Genomic DNA, 19,344 nt, shown 5'->3' with positions numbered 1-19,344 from the left:
CTGAGATTCGCCCATATTCGTAACAATCAAGTAACGAAGAACACAGGTGTGACTTGATTGCACCCCTTACTGAATTACTTTTATTAAATGGTATTAGGAACCAGGACTTCTATCACTGTTCTTAATGCTGTTTACAGTCACATGTTATGTCTATTAATGGTCATGCTCAGAATGCCGTTACGGTATGCAGAGATATCATTTTACACTCCTGAAGTGTGAAAATAAATTCCTCGCAGTTTCAAAGTTCAAAATAAAGGCATAATATGAAAGAATCACTTTCATACAGCTACTGATGTTTGTGGGGTTTTGTTTTGGATTGTTGTCTTTTTGGTTTTTTTGGTTTTTTTTTTCATTTAGCAACAAAAGCTACTACATAAAGTGCATAGATACTTTATTCAGCCTGGATGAATCAGGTTTTGCACAGCACTTTAAAAGTACCATTCGTGTTTCTTGAACCTAAGGACTGTTTCAGTAAGGATTCTTAGGTATTGTTATTCCTGTAGATATGAAATACATATCTAATTTATGTAATATTTGTACTTAAATTCCCAATACAAAAATATTAATTCTTTCTCTGACTATACAGAGATTTTCTAAAGAATTTGAAAGATACTGCTTTCTAGACATACGCTGTATTTTCAAAGAACACAACTTTGTCACAAGCGAAATAGCACAGGATATAAGGATTAGTGAATATTCATATGAAATTCCTTTGCTTATATTAATATTGTACCCTAAGTTATTTAAAATACAAATAACTTCAGTATTTGTTTTGCCAGCTGACAGAAACACAAATGCACTCTCAATACAAAGTAAGCTATAATGTGCAATTGAACAACTTTTGCAGTTAAAGGAATATTAGAAATAATGTCATTCCCTGCACTTAGTATGTTTTATTCTGAATCAATGCATTTTAAAATTATTAATCCTGTGAACTATCATAGAATGTGAGATGTGACCTCCTCAGTAAACATTCTCTGCCAAACAGTGGAGCAGAATAGTTGTGGATTGAAACAAAAAAACTCTCTGGTCAGTATGATATTTTTAGGTAATAGAACATTGGTATTTTGTTTAATAAGCTATTTTGTTCTAAGTTATAACTTCAATCAATGACGAAAATTAAGAGTATAATAAGTCCAGTATAACCCAGCTTCACAACTCTCACTGCAGCTGCTAGAAGTGGAAAATGTGTAGAAGCAGCCCAGGAGTCCTTGTAAGGAGCCAGCCAGGAAGTCAATCATATACCCAGATGCTACACTGGAAATACAAATTTAAGAGCTTTCCATCTGGGATCTTGCATATGCCAAATTTGTCACATAAGTGGTCACAGCAGTTAGGTTCTGTGCTCCAGATGAGAGGGAAAGGCACCAAAGGGAGCTGTTTACCACCCTGCAATCAACAGGAAAATGCTGTGCCAACTGAAACTGTAATCATATATACAGCAATGTGCTAATGAGCTCTGAAAATGTTTAGTGGAATAAGAGAAGACTCTAGAATAGAGAAAACAGATACAATGTATATAAGCATCAAATCATATGGCAAAATTTATGATTAAAAATTTTCGTTAGCTGTAAGCTGTCTATAAAAACATTCAAACCAAGCCGATACTAAAACTATGCTGGATTGCTTGGCTTGATTACATATCTGTGCTTCCTTCTTCACCAGTAGCTTCACTATTACTAATAGCATTCACTCTTCAAACTCTTGCCCAAGAGAGGCTAAATATTAGTTGTTTTATAGCTAAATATTGGAAAGTTGGTTGGTGAGTGAAAAAACAAGACTCCTTAATGAAACACCACCACCACAACCTCAGCCCCCAAAACAAAACAAGAGACATTTCAAATCATTGATCATTCTGAGGTAAAAAGTGTTAATGTTTCATTCAAATATTTTCTCCTAAGTGATTAAAATTGCTACAAGTAAAACTGTCTTCTGTCCTGAGGTGACAGTGAGCTGTATATGTCTTTGGTAAGGTGGAGCATTGTCTTCCTTCAACTTTTTCCTAGGTTAGATTACAAACTGAGCTAAGCCCTTGCAATATTTCTGTGCAGCTCCTGGCACAGTAAATTGGACTACATCATATAGAATCTACTATAAATAAGAAACCCCACCAAACAGAAATAGTGAGCCCTGTGGATACTATAAACCAAAAGAACAGAGGGTACAACCTCCAGAAAACCCATTACAACCAAACGCAATAGACAATGTAGTGCATTTCTAAACAACAGAATTAGAGAACACAAATCATATGAGTTTGTCCTGGGTTCAGCTGTAGCAGTTTCAAAGGATGGACCCATTTGACAAATGTGGCCATTATGATGATATTCATGGGCAAGTGAATTGTTTGAACCTGGCTTGAAACAAACTTTGAAAAAGACCAAAAACAACCTGAAAGGCTTTTGCCTTAAAAATGTCCTGAATCTTTGTTAGCTTTCTTTAAGGAAGAGAAAGATTGTCTGAAGATATGAAGGTTCTCCTGAACTGACCCTAATCAACCATGAGACACACTCTGATACAGCTAATGCATGTTAATGAGGGAGCCATATGAATTCCATTTGTTATTCTTGATAATGCATAGCCTTGGGAAGACAGAAAATTGGGGATGCTACAAGAGTGACAAATCATCCCACTCCTCCTGGCTGCTTACACCAGTAGTTCATCAATTTATACAGGAAATGTGGGAAATATCAATATATCATCAATATTAATGTAGTACCACTATGGGTGTAAAATATTTATTAGAGACATCTGGTAATGATGTGCTCTCTGTCACTGTCCTCTGAACTTGAGAAAATTTGTCTTCAAATAACAACATACTTGCCTTTTTTTTTCTTCCCCTGACAACAAGGTCTGCCTGTGCACTGTAGTGCAGCGGTACAATATGCCTTTACAGAATAAAACATCTTCAGAAATGAACAGGTTACAGGTGAAAGTAGTATGACAGTCATAATTTCAGAATTGGTTTCTAAATGGGTGGAGAACAATGAAGTCTGTTGTGTTTCCCCAGACCAGAGACTGTAACCTGAATTCTAGGAGCCTGACAGACCATATTTTGGCTAGTTTTCCTGACCAGATGGCATTTAAGGGTGATATTAGCTGGCCAATACCCTTTAAAAATCAGTCAGTCCATTTCTTTTGACAAATTATCCAAAGACTTCCTTATTTTCTATCGAGGCTACTAAATAAATGGGGTCTAATTACAATATGTTTTCATGATATTTTCATGATATTTTCATGATAATTTTCATGATATTTTCATGATATTTTCATGATATTTCAGCTAACAAGCATTACACTAATACAAAGCATACTTATTACATCACAGTGGAACTAACACATTTATTTCCTATGAGAATGTTCTTTAGAATATCAAGGAAGAGCTAAAGTAGATGTTAACAAACAAACAAACCCGACAAAATTAAAGCATCTCCAGATTGTGCAATACCTGCTTTATGAACAACAGGTATGACTGCAATGGCTGTACATCTTCCTCTTGAATGATGTGCCTGTTTCTTTTACACGGTACACTTTTTGATGCATTCCAGGAGAAAACTGAGACAGTCTCTGATAAAATTCAGAGTGGTTAAAATTTTTTGGAAGATAGCACAATTCCACACTACCAAAAACAAACAGGAATTTTCCTCCTTCTCTGACACCCCAGAAGGCAATGCTGCTTTGAACTCCTTCACCACAACCTTTCAAAGCATGGGGAGCTCTAAACTTAAAAGATTCACAGAAAGAAAGTTAAAACTATTTGTTGTGTTATGCAAAGCAGTAAACCATGCAATACTCTTTTGCTGACTAACAAATTTTTCAAGCACCAATAGAATGCAATAGGTCCATTACCTCAGATAAATTCTTCATAAGAGCCATGGACAACCCTGCAGCAGCAGATGAATAAACTCCCAGTCAGAAATGCTTTAAATGTAGTTGCAAAGGGGTGCACAATAGTAGACATCATGATTTTGAGAAAACACATAAGGAGTAAAAGATAAGACATAGATTTTCAGCTTACAGCATGAAGTATAATAGGATAAATGGTATGTGTCATAAACATCACAAACCTGAGGAAAGTGCATAATACAGCACTGCGGCAGGAAGATTTAAAAGGAGTGATGTGCTTGGTCTTCCAAAGTGAATACATTCATAAGGGAACACCAAAAATACTAGAGAAGATTCTGCAGATGATAGAAAAGCTGTAATAGAACTGAAATATCACTACTTCTAACAGTCTGCATCACCCTCCATCACAGGTGTGGAGAAGACCGTTGTTTTGGAAGTTATATTTCAGAAGAAAAAAGGAAAAACAGGAGCAAATATATACTCAGTGATGATTACACATCAATGTGTGTTTGCTGGCTATTTTGTATATTTTTTTTTCCTGTAGGTAGGAGCTTATTTAACTTGGGATCTCCGCATAAAGTGAAAAGGCAGTATTTTTCCCCACTTAAAATCAGAGATTATTCTGGTAAGATAATGAAATAACATTCTGTGCTCAATGTGTTGATGTTTTCCCTCAAAAGTCCTAAAAACCTCACATAATAAACATCAAGTTTTATGTTGCCTTTTGGGTGATGTTTCCTTAGATGGGCATTTGATTTTAACTTATTATCTTGAGATGTTTCGGCTGAAAATATTAATGAGATAGATTGACATTCCAGGTTATCCACAGGTCATCTTTTAGGAAAAACCAAACAAACAGAAAATTAAAGAAGAGCATTATGACAGATTTTGAACTATTTTGACTACCTGGAGTTGCTAAGCTGAAATGAAACAATTCAATGAAAGTTCAGTGAAAAAGAAGTAACATATTCAACATAGAAATACTCAAGTCAATATTACAGGTTGCATAATTGCTGATAGAATCAATAACATTCCCTACAATAGAAAAGAATCTGGATGAACAAGAAGGGGCTGAGGGTGAAAGGACAACGAGGAAGATCCGAATGCAGTACAGCTGCCAAAAGCATCAATGTTGCAACACTGCTTAGGCAGAGCTATTGAATGAAAGAAGGTCAAGTTGGACAGGGCTTGGAGCAACCTGGTCTAATGGTAGGTGTCCCTGCCTGTGGCAGGGGGTTGGAACTGGATGAACTTTAAGGTCCCTTCCAACCCAAACCAGTCTGGGATTCTATGGTAACTGAATCTCCTTGTCATCTGTGTAACCACATACATGCAGTATACATATTGACTTTCTTATCGTCAGGCAAGCTAGGATCCAGTGGGTTTCCGAGGAATAGTACTGCCCATCATGATTGATTATTTCTGTATGATCCTTAAGCAAACCATGCTCACCAATTTGTGACTAGGAACGATAAAAATTGTCTTGCAAGTTGATATTAAAGCTAATTGGAAAACTAATACATCAGGTTTTGTTCTGTAATCTGGCTGTAAATGGAACTTCCCATATCCATGTACCTGGAGCAGTTTTGATGCTGAACAGCACATGTACAGTTTAAAGGGGTAGAACATAGCATGATAGCATGGTAATGCAAAATGCCTAGTGCACTTCGCTCAACAGGCAGACTCCAGCATAAGTCACAGAAGCTTAATCAAAGATTCCTGAGTAACTCAACACAATGAGAGAAGTTCTGCAGTCAAACATTACAGCAAATCTTATTCTCCCTTAAAAAAAAAACCAACAAAACAACAAAAAGACCCAAACCAACCAACCAAATAAAAACAAAACAAAAAACCCACAACAAAATTATTGTATGAGAAGTCTATAAGGTAATGAAAATGTTCTGGAGTCCTAGGTTCAGAACCCTTGAGCATCTCTGTAAAGAAATATTTATGCTCAAGTTCTTCCAAAGCTAGTGACAGTTGTCTCTTACCAGTCAAGGTGAGCTAGAGAACCAATATGCATTATCCTGGTTATTGCAGGTGAACAGGAAAGATGCTATTCATTCCGTTCCTTCACCTGAAACTGTTTACTTTTCCTGTGTATCATTTGAAGTACTCTAAGCTACTTCTTTTGACATTAATTGGTTGCAGAAGTACTACTGTAACGCGTAAGCTCATCTCTGCCTTGGGGTCAGTGACAGGCTTATTTGAGGTTGTAAACAAAAATTAGGCCTACTATATTATTCTTGCAAAACCTAACTTATTTATGAAAAATATTAAGTATCAGATATTATCTTATGTTTATATTTCATATATAAGTATGAATATATTTAGAAATAATAGATCTAATGTTCCTGGGGCATGAAACTTAAAGAAAATAAAGACATAAAAATTGAAGTGAATTAAGAGATTATAATTGTCAAACAATATATACACTTTATTGCTATAAACAAACATTTAACCACACGCTGATTAAATCTTTTACTAACCCTGTATATCTTATGGTTCTGCTGTCCGAGTGTGCACACAGGCATTTCATAACCTATTTTCTTGTAAAAAATATTGTCTATAAAGTGGGTGTTCTATAGTAACAGATTGCATAAGCTTTTTTCGGCAAGTGTGCCTGCATATGAACTCCTTTGTGAGATTTACTGCAAGATAATGCAAAGGAAAAATATAGGCATACCTAGGAACATTAATTTTGGAATAAATATTTACTTAACACTGTCAGCATTAGTTAAAATTCATATATGAGGGTTTTTTTTGTTTCAATTTTCAGAAGAAAACTGTTGCTATCTGTTCATAGTTCTGAGAATATAACTTCCTAAAATAAATAAATTGAATTCACTTGATTATTTCCTCAGTTTCCTTAATAGAAAAATGGAAGCCAAAAATAGATAGGCTTTACAACATATTTAGTTTTCTAAAAAACTGAATCCCAGACCAATTAATTGATAAGGAAGTTAATTTCTAAATCGAGGACCCTCATAAATAAGCTGCAGACACCTTGCTGTTTACACTGAGAGTGTCAAAATCAAGTGCCTGCTGCTGTCCGCAAGTGTCCAAGATTTCAAATATTAAGGAATTTAAAGACTGAACTGAAAACTACTAATTTAATCAGGAAACTTTTAACAAACTGATAGAAATCATGTAACTTGGACTCTTGGACTTCAACTTCGTCAGCTGAAATAGACATTCTGCAAATATAAACAGTGCTAAAAGATAAACAAAAGAGAAACCATTTCAAATAGTGATATTTATAACTGTGTACACTGGTTTTGGCCTCGAGTGGGATCTTACTAATAGTAAGATGTTCCTTGCTTTCTGTAAAATAAGTGTTAAGGACTTACAACCTGTGCTAATGTTCAAGGAATATGTAGATGAATTTGAGTGTGAATGTGAAAGTAGAGCGAGACGTGTGAACTCCAATCCTGAGCAGCTGGACAAATAGTGCTTGTTTATGCTAGTGCTACTGATGTTTATATGGATGCAACATGCCTAGCTTTAGTGGCCAAGGAGGAATGGGTCCTGGCATGTGCTGGTTGTTGAAACAAATGTTTAATTCTTTTCTGATTGACTTTGGCCTGTGTTACCTTAATCTACTCATATACATTCAACAATATTTCATCCATATATTTACATTAAATCGATATAATAATACAAGGAAGTAGTGTTAGAAATCATAACGTTTGATTAACAGAAGTTTGATCAAGTTTTAATCAATATATATATATAGTATTTAGTCTCACTGATTTGGTTGATTTGTGTTTTAAGTTTGTTACTAGGTCAGAAAGGCCTAGTATCTAGGATGTGGACGTAGATTTATGAGACTATTCAAGCAATATCCTTATAAGGTGGTGGTTTGGTAGGAACAGTACTTTAAAGATTATTCAAGTAGAACTTTTAATTGTGTTAAGAAACAGAGTTGTATACTAAGAACCAGTCAAGGAGAGAGAGAAGAATATTGGCGCAAGCACAATCGTTGGGATTTATCCAGGACTCTAAAAGGTAAAAAGGACATAGCGAGGAAGATGTCTTACTTCATCTGAGGAAGACTACTTACTTCATCCTGACGACCACCAGAAGGGGGCTGTGCAAGCGCAGAAACAACTGATGATGTAATCAGGAGATGATGCAATTTACAAATACATATGTATGAGAGGAGGATGTAACCTGTTGAATATACATTAGATTGTGAAATCTTAGTAGGATAAATTGCAGGCGCGTTGTGACGGTCTTTGGAACCAGATTTGGGTGCGTACCCCTGGTTCCCCGGGCCTCGAAATAAAGCACCACATATAACCTCCTTAGAGTGGTTATGTGTTCTTCTCTCAGCTAACAGTAGGAGGAAGGTCTGATTATGGTGATTACATCATGTCATTTCAGGCTCTGAAACATGTTATTACAATGCAATTTCATCTTCCATGTGCAGAAGACTAAACTTTGTATCCATATTTTTCCTTTACAATTCCATGTTAAAGAATATCTGTTCGACACTTTAAATTTGGAAGCATTTGTATTTAAAACACTATTAGGTGTCTTAGACAAATAAGTCTTATTACAGGCAAAAGAGATAAAGGTACATATTTGCTGTTTGGGGAATGAGACTCCTGACAGTAAATGCAATTGTTGCTAACTGTCAATGCATTATAGATAAACAGAGATTCTCATAAATCGTTTCCACACATATAGTTTCCAGCTCAAGACAATAACTTATTTAAAACCTTGGAGTTTATAAGGCCTTATTTTATGCAGGTCTGCTGAGGAGACAGATAGTCAACTGTTTCAATTCAATTCAGAGCTGGGAACTACAGCTACATGCTACTGGGTTTTTTTCTGAGAGCCTAGAAGATTGCCAACAGAAACACAGAACTTGGAGATACTTTTGGTAACAGACAGAGTCTGGATCAATACCAGTGTGTCTCATTTGAGTAGCTCTATAGCTCTACACTGTGCTTCTACAAAACAGCTAGCTTTAAGAGCAAACAATACACAGGAAACAGATGCTGAAAACCAGAAAAATAAAAATATGTAGTCACACACATATTAAGCAGAAGGTAGGATATTGCTGCATTAAGAGTATAGAAATTTGGTAGAAAATACCCCCTATCACATTCCAGACAATTCTCAGAGGTCAGAGTGGCTGGGAACAGCTCAGCTTAATTTCTGATTATCACCAATTTGACACTATACACCTGCTCACATTCAACAAGAACTTCCACTGTTACAGATTCACAAATAGTGCAGCTTAATGAAGCAACAGGAACACAGATTTTGAATTGCTGTTAATAAATTCACTTACTGTATTAATACTAAAATACAAAATTAATGGAGCTCATATGGAAAAAACTATGGGTAATTCATCAGACTTAGTTCCACCCTGGTACCATCCAACATAGAGGCACAAATCTTACCAGAGGTATCCCTGCTTTGGGGAGGGGAGAGGAGCAAGCCCATCAACTTGTCTGCAAAGTACAATCACATTCTCATCCTCTACCACAGAAGAATTCAAAGGCCAAATCTATAATTTAGAGAGAAGTGGAGATGAGATTGCAATCAAATTATCTGTTGTTGCTGTCACAGATGGTATGAAGGCAGTCACTTTCTCAATTTGGTGTATTTATTACATGTAAATGAGGGATAAGAGAGTTACCAATTACCTTTGGTCAGGCTGCTCAAGGGCTGTGGGTCTTGTACAAGGGCAGGGCAGAACAGAACAGAACCACAAAACATTCCCATCACTCCCTCTTCCACTCAGCTGGGGCAGCATTAAGACCATTATGCCTCTACCTGACAGCCTAATCACCCCCATCTGCAGCCCATCACCCCCATCTGGGTGTTGCAACCACACCTCCTTAATCCCTTCACCACATATCACACAGCCTCAGGCCTCATTCCTACACCTCCAAACTTCTGGCAACTGAATGATTCAGTGCGTTGTATTAACAATTTGTGTTTTGTTCCACATATGAAGAAAAATATTAGTTTTCATTAAAATCTCAGTGACTTTTTATATTTTATCTGTGAGCAGGGTGTTAAAGCTCTTCTGAGGGATAAATCTACCACACAAACCAGCATAGAAATTTGTTTTCAGTGCTTTTAATTGTACTCTTTCTGATTTCAGGATAACAGTTTTCATTGCAGTTAAAAATGTTCACTCAAACATAAAATAGCATAACAGACAAAATTCTGCAGAGGTCAGTTAATTTGAAAAAAATGCAAATTATTAACAGTAAATAGTAATACATACTTTTTTTTTCCTTTGAAATGTGGTATTTATATCTGTGGAGTCACAATGGGCAGACAAAACGATCACTGCAAACCACTGATCACACTGATTACTCTTTTGTAGCTACTTTTAAACCTACTTTCTAAGTCCTACCATATTCTGAAGCACTTTGCATATTTTGTGCTTTTGGCACAAAATTAGACTGACTACAATCAGAAGCTGCTCTTCAACAGTAAATGCAGTTTACTATCACTAGCTGTGTTAACACGCAATAAACAATGGAAAAGGACACTTGGAAATTCATGTTGTGTTAATTCAGTTGAGATAACTGTTTTAAAGAATTCTTTTCAGCGTGAAAGAAAGCTGGGGAAAAGGAACTGTCTACCACAGGCTGCAGAGGAAGACAAGAGGAGAAGACAGGTGTTTTTTAAGTTATGGAGCAAATGCAATGTCATTAAGTACTAATAAAGATAAGCCAGGAAATTTTCATCACTAGAAATTTTAAAAATTGTCTTGAATAGTGCAACTGAACTTGGTCCAGTCTAGGGGACAGTGGGCAGTATGACTTGCACTTTTCCTTCCTAATCCTTCAGACAAAATGAAAATTATGTCAATGGAAGGTCTACCTAATCCTGTCTCTTCCCCCGTTCATATAAACTGCTTCATATAAACCCTCTTGTGATGAGACCTTTTCCTTTCATTCATCAGCATTAGACCAATAAAACAGCAAATGTTACAGTCAGAACATGAAGCCAACTAAAAGTGCAGGCATTCAGAAAATAAATTGCTATTTAACAGCCCTATATTACTACTTAGAGGCAAGTACAACTGTTTCCATGAAAGATAGGTGCACACTGAATCAGGAACTGCCCTTGTCAAACAAGACTATATTTCAACAGAAAGATTTTCAAGCAATAAAAAAGATTATGTCTCTTCTGCAGTCAAAGGCGGTTGACACAAGAAGGTGAGAAGAAGAAAACAACCAAACCAATAAAATTTATTTTAAAATAATATTGACAGTTCTATGTTATATGGGTAAGTAACAACCAGAGTGATACTATATATCATACGTATGTTTTTAGGTAGGTACTTCAAACAGGCACTTATTTAATATTGCTATTATGAGAATAGAAAAGAAAAATGTTTCCTTTATCCTTTAAGGCAGACTATCTGGACTCATGCTCATGAATTTCAAACTTCCAAGATGTAGCTTAGTTAGTGACTACAGGTAGTATTTCCTTTGAATAAGGATTTCAGTACTCAGTAAAGTTTTGTAATTCTCTGTTTCACGGGAAGTACTTCACCTGTTTAATGAATGTTTTCTGTTATTTATTCTGCCTCACAGGAAAAATGCAAAAATATTTTCTAAATGTCAGTTAGTAAGTCTTACAGAATTGGCAGCTCAGATTTTAGGGAATTGACCTGGGAAGGAAAAAAAGAGCTCCTTTCCTTACACAAACACTACTCAATCTGCTGTACATGCGTTGAACGGTAAACCATACAGTTATATGGTTACTCTGCCCTTCAATCCTACAAGATTTACATAGACTTAATGACAGGCACAGCTAGCAGGCATCAAGAACACCAGCTCTGACACTGCTTCCATATCCGGAATATCTATGGAGAAGAGCAAACATTAGAATGGGAGGGCAGGGACAGGGAACATTACAGTGGGGGTCTGTTAGAAATCATAACGTTTGATTAACAGAAGTTTAATCAAGTTTTAATCAATACATACATATATAGCATTCAGCCTTACTGATTTGGTTGATTTGTGTCTTAGGTCAGAGAGACCTAGTACCTAGGATATGGACATAGATTTATGAGACTATTCAAGCGATATCCCTATAAGGTAGTGGTTTGGAAGGAACAGTACTTTAAAGATTATTCAAGTAGAACTTTTAATTGTGTTAAGAAACAGAGTTGTATACTAAGAACCAGTCAAGGAGAGAGAGAAGAATATTGGCGCAAGCACAATCGTTGGGATTTATCCAGGACTCTAAAAGGTAAAAAGGACATAGCGAGGAAGACGTCTTACTTCATCTGAGGAAGACTACTTACTTCATCCTGACGACCACCAGAAGGGGGCTGCGCAAGCGCAGAAACAACTGATGATGTAATTAGGAGATGATGCAATTTATAAATACATATGTATGAGAGGAGGATGTAACCTGTTGAATATACATTAGATTGTGAAATCTTAGTAGGATAAATTGCAGGCGCGTTGTGACGGTCTTTGGAACCAGATTTGGGTGCGTACCCCTGGTTCCCCGGGCCTCGAAATAAAGCACCACATATAACCTCCTTAGAGTGGTTATGTGTTCATTCTCTCAGCTAACAGGTCTGCTACAGGCCACCTGTCCAGGAAGACCAAGCAGATGAGGTCCTCTATAGACAGATAGAAGTGGCCTTGTGTTCACAAGCCCTGGTCCTCCTGGGAGACTTCTATCACCCAATATTTGTTGGAGGAACAACACAGCAGTGCACAAGCAATCCAGGAGGCTCCTGGAATGTACTGATGATAGCTTCCTTCTCCAAGTGATAGAGGAGCCAAGGAGGAGAGGGGCAATGCTGGACCTTGTCCTCACCGGTAAGGAGGGGCTGGTGAGGAATGTGAGGCTCCAGGGCAGCCTTGGCTGCAGTGACTACGAACTGGTGGAGTTTGAGATCTTTAGGGCAGCAAGGAGGGTGCGCAGAAAGCTTGCTACCCTGGACTTTAGGAGAGCAGACTTTGGCCTCTCCAGGGATCTGCTTGGTGGAGTACAATGGGATAAAGCTCTGGAGGAAGGAGGGGCTGCCATCAGTTAAGATGTTAATATTGTCCATACAAGAGTCCTTAGGAATTCGCACAAAAGAAGAGTAAACAACCTGTCTTTATAAAGATATGGAATACTGGTATCCTATGCAGACTTTCAGTGAAGGACTATTTCATTAATGCCAAGTAATATAACATAACTTGCTTTTTTCAAGAGGAAAGAAAGTAGGGGACAGTCATATGTATGCCCAAGAGCCCAGTGCACCTACCAAAGTGCTAACAAGAGGAAAGAGTGCTCAGCTGAGTTTCACTGGTCACTGTGTACATTCTTTTTAGAGAAACTCAGGCTGCAGTATATGACAGCTAAGTGTTTAGATTCACACATCTGCTACTCAAATTTTTATGACAACTGTTGTTCAGCACTGTCTTTTCTGATCTTGCTGCTGTCATGTAGCAGCTACCCTTCATAGAATGCTAACATTTCTGTTAGCGCCATTTAAAATTTTCTGCAACAACTAGACTATTTCTCTTTATTAGTCAACAGCTGTTACATGTTTTTAGATAATTTTCACAGGGGTTGTGAAATTGTGGAAGCTAATTACTTGTAATTTCACACCAATTTACTAATTTCCAGCCCAACAGGATGTCCGTTGTCATAGATCTGCCAGGACTGGCTTTTAATGGCCTCCACACAGCTGGCTGTTACTGGAACCAATTCATGCCTAATATGGTTTCCAGATTTCCTTACCTGTATAGGTTCCAAAAAATAAATTTAAAAGAAAACAATGAAATGATCATAGAATCAATTATAGCATGATTTAGGTTGGGAGGGACCTTAAAGGTCATCCAGTTCCAACCCCTTGCCATGGCCAGGGACACCTTCCACTAGACCAGGTTGCTCCAAGCCCTGTTCAACCTTGCCTTGAAAACAGTCTTAACAAAGAAGTATTCCTCTCACACCTTACTAAGTAAGTATTGCACATTTGCAACAGGTAGATCTTGCAGAGCTTTTTCTTTATGCCACCATTCAAAAGTTTGGGAGCTTTCCGTACTGGTGAAAATACTGAATTTCTCAGATGTTTTAGCCTTCATCAGCCTCAAAAGCCATTGGAGTTAATACTGCTTTTTGATATGCTAAATCAGAAATATGGTAGAGAAGAATTCATTTATACTGCTTTCTCAAAATTAGGAGAGAAACTGAAGAGCTTAGTGCTATTTTGGGTATTTGAAACTTCGATTTGAGTTTCAATTTGCTGGTTGATCCCATTCAACAAACTTATCCATACAGAATACTAACAAAAGTAATAATCTATTAAAAAAATATTGTTCAGGGCCTAGAACATCCACAAGCTAGATTTTTATCATAATATGTAAATGTGCTAACATGACAGTGACACTTGGATGTTGTAGTGCCGTCATGTTAAACCTTCTATAAAGCCACAAACAATTCACAAAAAGAAGACATACATATCCAACCAGGCAACTATTTCCAGCTTTGGACAAATCTTGAATGATAACACTTTGAACTTAAAATCCTGAAATTATTTACATGGTTCACCTCTTTATTTCTTGACCTGTGTTCACCACTCCTCTAAATACATACAGTTCAGTATAAAATTTCAAAGAGGGTATTCCCTAAACTGATTAGAAGCAGAAAACATTTTCATGTGTAAACCCAACATCTGAGCTTACCCTCAGCATTAAAAGTACCACCAATTTAGAAAGGAGTAACTGTTCTTGTGAAATATTCATTTTAGATTTGAAATTGTTGTTCCATGAGATTCCATTGGGATTTCTGTTTGCATCTTTAGCTAAGTATTAGCAGAGGTTTTTCCTCCAACATTAAAGTGTCAAATCTTTCTATTCATAGTAATTCATTGAAAGATTTTTATATTAAGGTAGACTAATAAGGTACTACATAAGCCAATATATCACAACTTTTTCCTGAGATATCTCTGCAAATGCACATGTGCATTTTATTGTAACACGTTAGCACAACAAAAAGTGTATTCAAACTCCAAAGTATCTATGCGTTTAGAACAGTTTTGTCTTCTGTTTCTTTTTCTTATTCTTCTACAGATGAGCACACGCATAGATTTCAGATTTGAGTTCTAGTTTCCCAGAAATATTTGGATCTAAGAGTCTGATTCATGTAAATCTTTGCTGAATGTTTTCAATGGATAGCAAAAAGCTTTTAGTGTGTATTTTAGAAGTCCCCAACTTATATTTTGCACTAAGACATTATATCAAATACTAAATGAATTTATTCCCTTTCTTTACAACTGCACCAAAGTCTACCTAATGAGGAAAAAGGAAGGGAAGTAAATACTCTAATGCTACAAAGGTTGTTTCTTGTAGAGCACACACACACAAAAAAAAAAAAATCAAAGAAGCTCCTTTAAGAAATGAGCTTCTTACTCTAAGATACGAAAAAAACCCCTCAAAAGTTTAGATACCTCAGACCAGTGTTCTGAACAAGAACACAGATGATGTCTGCCCTACCTTGTGTATTTGAAAAGTAATCAGTCTTGGTTAGTAACATAGCAACACAGTAAGCCACGGCCTGTAAATCAATAGGCTGAATTCTCCTGGCCCCTTCCAAATTCCATTTCCAATTCTACAGTAGGGATTAGTGTAGATTTAGCTCAAATAGACAGATAAAATCAGCAGTATGTGCAGAGTTACTATTTAATAGACTGGATCTAAAGTATCAGCAGTTGCTGAAATGGACTATCAGTTAAGGTAGATGGGCAAAAGAGGAGCAATCTCCTGCTGTCCCTTAAAACAATAATGTCCGTATTCCCTACAGTCCCTAAATCAGAAGATTTCCACCTTGTCCCTGCCTTAATATGTACTTTATATACTAAAAGACTTAACAATAGCTGATTGCAAGGGTACTGCATATGAAGAGCACTCACAGATTTTCAACTCTGAAAGTTTTTTTAAATGTATCATCTGTTGCATTTTTTTTCTTGACTGTGAAAATTTTAATGCAGATTTTAATTTGAGTCCAGGGAATAATGTCTATTAAAAAACTAATCCCCACTGTTGTAAATGTAGGTACTATTACTTACTGTTACTTGGCTTAGAAAATCCCCAAACTGTAACTCAGTCAAAGCTCAAAATAGAGGAACAAGTGACCAAACACTCTGGAAAGGATGCTGTAATGTTTAGATCACAAACACTGTTTGGACTTAAATTGGTTTACACAGTACCTTGAATTTTTTTATATTTAGCAGTACCAAGAGATTTATAAATCACAGTTCTGAAGACCACAGATTTCTGTACTAAAATACTACCTTTTGTGAGTTAGCATAGCTGCATTTTAGAACAACACACACATAAAGTTTTTTACTCTGCCTATTATCCTTTTTGTCAGATGCGATTAGAAAAGTGATTGTAATTTGTCCTTTTTGAGTTGCCATGGTTTAAACCCAGCTCACTTCCACTCTTCTTCTCCCCCTCACCCCCACTTCTGGTGTGATGGGGAGGAGAACTGAAGGAATATAAACCCCAGAGGTTGAAATAAGAACAGTCCAATAACTGAAGTATAATACAAAGCTACTACTACCACCACCAATAATAATAATGATAAGGGAAATAACAAGGGGAGAGAATATAAAACTAAAAACGGAAGGGAAAAAAAAACCAAAAAATAAACACAAGTGATGCACAATAAATTACTCACCACCCGCCGACCAATAGCCAGCCTGACCCGAGCAGCGATCTGGGCTTTCTGGGTAACTCCCCTCAGTTTCTATACTGGGCGTGACATGCTGTGGTATGGAATACCCCTTTGGCTAGTTTGGGTCAGGTGTCCTCTCTCTGCTTCCTCCTGGCTTCCCGTGCCCCTCCTCACTGGCGGAGCATGAGAGACTGAAAAGTCCTTGACTGGGGTAAGCATTACTTAGCAGCAACTAAAACATCGGTGTGTTATCAGCATTGTTCTCAGACTGAAGCTGAAACACAGCACTGCACCAGCTACTGTGAAGGAGAAGAATAACTGTTACAGCTGAACCCAGGACAGGGGTGCGAGATGCCTTTTATATTATCTTTGAGTATATCAGGGACAGTGTTTGAGAGCTGATCAGTATTGGAGAAAAGTGGAAAATGAATAAAATCAGAACCCTGAAATGAGTCTGAATACCTTCCAGGAGCTCAAAGGGCTGACTGGACTTTTCAGATGAGATTAATATGTTCTCACATGTTTATATATACATTGAACTTCGTATCTGCTAAATATCATCCGTGTTTAGTGCTACCTTTTACATACAGGATCTGTCTTCACTGGAAAATCAGTGAAGGATTTCTTCCCCACTTTTTTCTACTTTGCCTTGCTCTTTAGCTACGCCAGATTCCTTTTGACATTTTTTACTGTATTTTCTCTGTTTCCTATGTTCTTTAATATAGATCCTTACATAATCTGCACTAATTCCCCTTTTATATTCTCTGTAACAAACTTACCCCTTTTTATGTAAACCCTTTAATTAGGTCAAATAATAACGAATCATTGTTAAGATCTGAATGTACAGTGACACAGCCTATTAAAAACCACCACCACCAGTTAATAGAAATGTTAATAAAGAACCCAGAATACAGTAATTTAATTCTTACATAATGTTTACATATTTTTTAAACATTGCTAAAATGAATTTATAAATATGCGTAATTAACTATGTGGCTGTGGATTAGGAGTGTTTCTATTAGCACACATTGACAGTGCCCATGCGCTTCTGGTTTTCAGGTTTTTCACATACAAAATTCCAGGTAAGGAAGGGGAGAAAAGATTCAAATGCTCAGTTTTCCAGTTGCAATTGGGATATTAAGTTAGTGGTTTCTCTGTTATGAACTAGTGATAGTTCCAACAAATAAACATGATTTTCACATCACCCTGCATTGTGCCTTGCATCCTTGAATCAAATTACAGTACTTCTGAAGACAATATGCTTTCAAGTAATAATTCAGTTAAACAGGAAAACCATCTATCATCAGTGCTCAATGATTAAAATGTCCTCTGTTATCAGTATTATCATCCATTAAGTTAAAGGTAAGATCTATTTCAACAGAGGGAAATCATCAAAATGAGTTGCAGAAAATTTAATTAGCCAGCTTCTAATTAACAAACACTGACAGAATTCTTTCATATATTTATTTATTAAATTTTTATTTTGTTTTAAGGAAGGGAATCCAGATTCAGCTACTATGGATAAGCCTGAAGGTGAAAATAATAAAAATCTAGTAATAGTATGCCTACTGTTAAATTTTAGGAATGGTATTTGTGATCTTCTGCGACTTGTCAGTATTAGGTATTACAAACCTTTTCTTAGCATTATGTGGAAAACTTTAGATATGTGCACTTTTCCACAATAAAACAAATTGCTTTCTTTGCTGAATTAAAGCATTATGGATGCAGAAGAGTAGGCTATCTGGCAATAATACCTTAAAGAGGAACAGTAGCATTAAAAATCCAGAAGATTTTTAAAGACAGTGAAATTGTATTACAATAGCATCTTCAGATTATTTTGTCCTGGGTTCAGCTATAGCAGACATTTTTCTCCTTCTTAGTAGCTGGTGCAGTGCTGTGTTTTTTAACTTTCAGCCTCGGAACAATGTTGATAACACCAATGTTTTTAGTTGTTGTTAAGTAATGTTTACTCCAACCAAGGACTTTCTCAGTCTCATGCTCTGCCAGGGAGGAGGGGAAGCCAGGAGGCAGCAGAGACAGGACACCTGACCCAAACTGGCCAAAGGGGTATTCCATACCATGGCACGTCATGCCCAGTATGTAAACCAGGGGGAGTTACCCGGAAGGCCGAGATCACTGCTCGGGTCGGGCTGGGTATCGGTTGGCAGGTGGTGAGCAATTGTATCCTCTCCCCTTGTTATTTCCCTTATCATTATTACTATTGGTGGTAGCACTAGTGGTTTTGTATCATACCTTAGTTACTAGACTGCCCTTATCTCAACCTGTGGGAGCTACATTCTTTCCATTCTCCTCCTCATGTCTCCAGGAGCGGGGGGAGGAAGAAGTGGAGGAGTGAGCGCGCAGCTGAGTGGTTCCGAATTACCAGTTGGGCTCAAACCATGACAGATTTGCTCACCACTACTATATACAGAAGAAACCATTCAGAGGAAGGCACACATCCATTACGCATAGCATCTATGAAGGCGAACAAGGCATAGGAAAGATGAATTTTTCCTCTTGATCACTTGCTGTGTCACACCAGTCTTTGTACACCTTACAAAAAAGAAAGGTATTAGGACATGTAATATATGCTCTTTTTATATCTCAATCTTAAGCAATGAATTTTAATCCTACAGTTGAAGATCTGAATATAACAAAAAATACCTGCATTACCTTTCGCCTGTAAACTCCTTTATCTTACTAATGTTGTATATAAGTCTTCAGATTTCAATTTGTTTTAAGACAGGAGTTATATCTATATACAGAGACAGGGAAATAAAACAAAGCCATATTTGACCAAATTATAATGATTTATTATTTTCAATTAAGTTG

This window comes from Strigops habroptila, chromosome 4 (assembly GCF_004027225.2).
Source record: "Strigops habroptila isolate Jane chromosome 4, bStrHab1.2.pri, whole genome shotgun sequence".
Classification (NCBI taxonomy): Eukaryota; Metazoa; Chordata; class Aves; order Psittaciformes; family Psittacidae; genus Strigops; species Strigops habroptila.
This window is presented reverse-complemented; position numbering follows the sequence as displayed.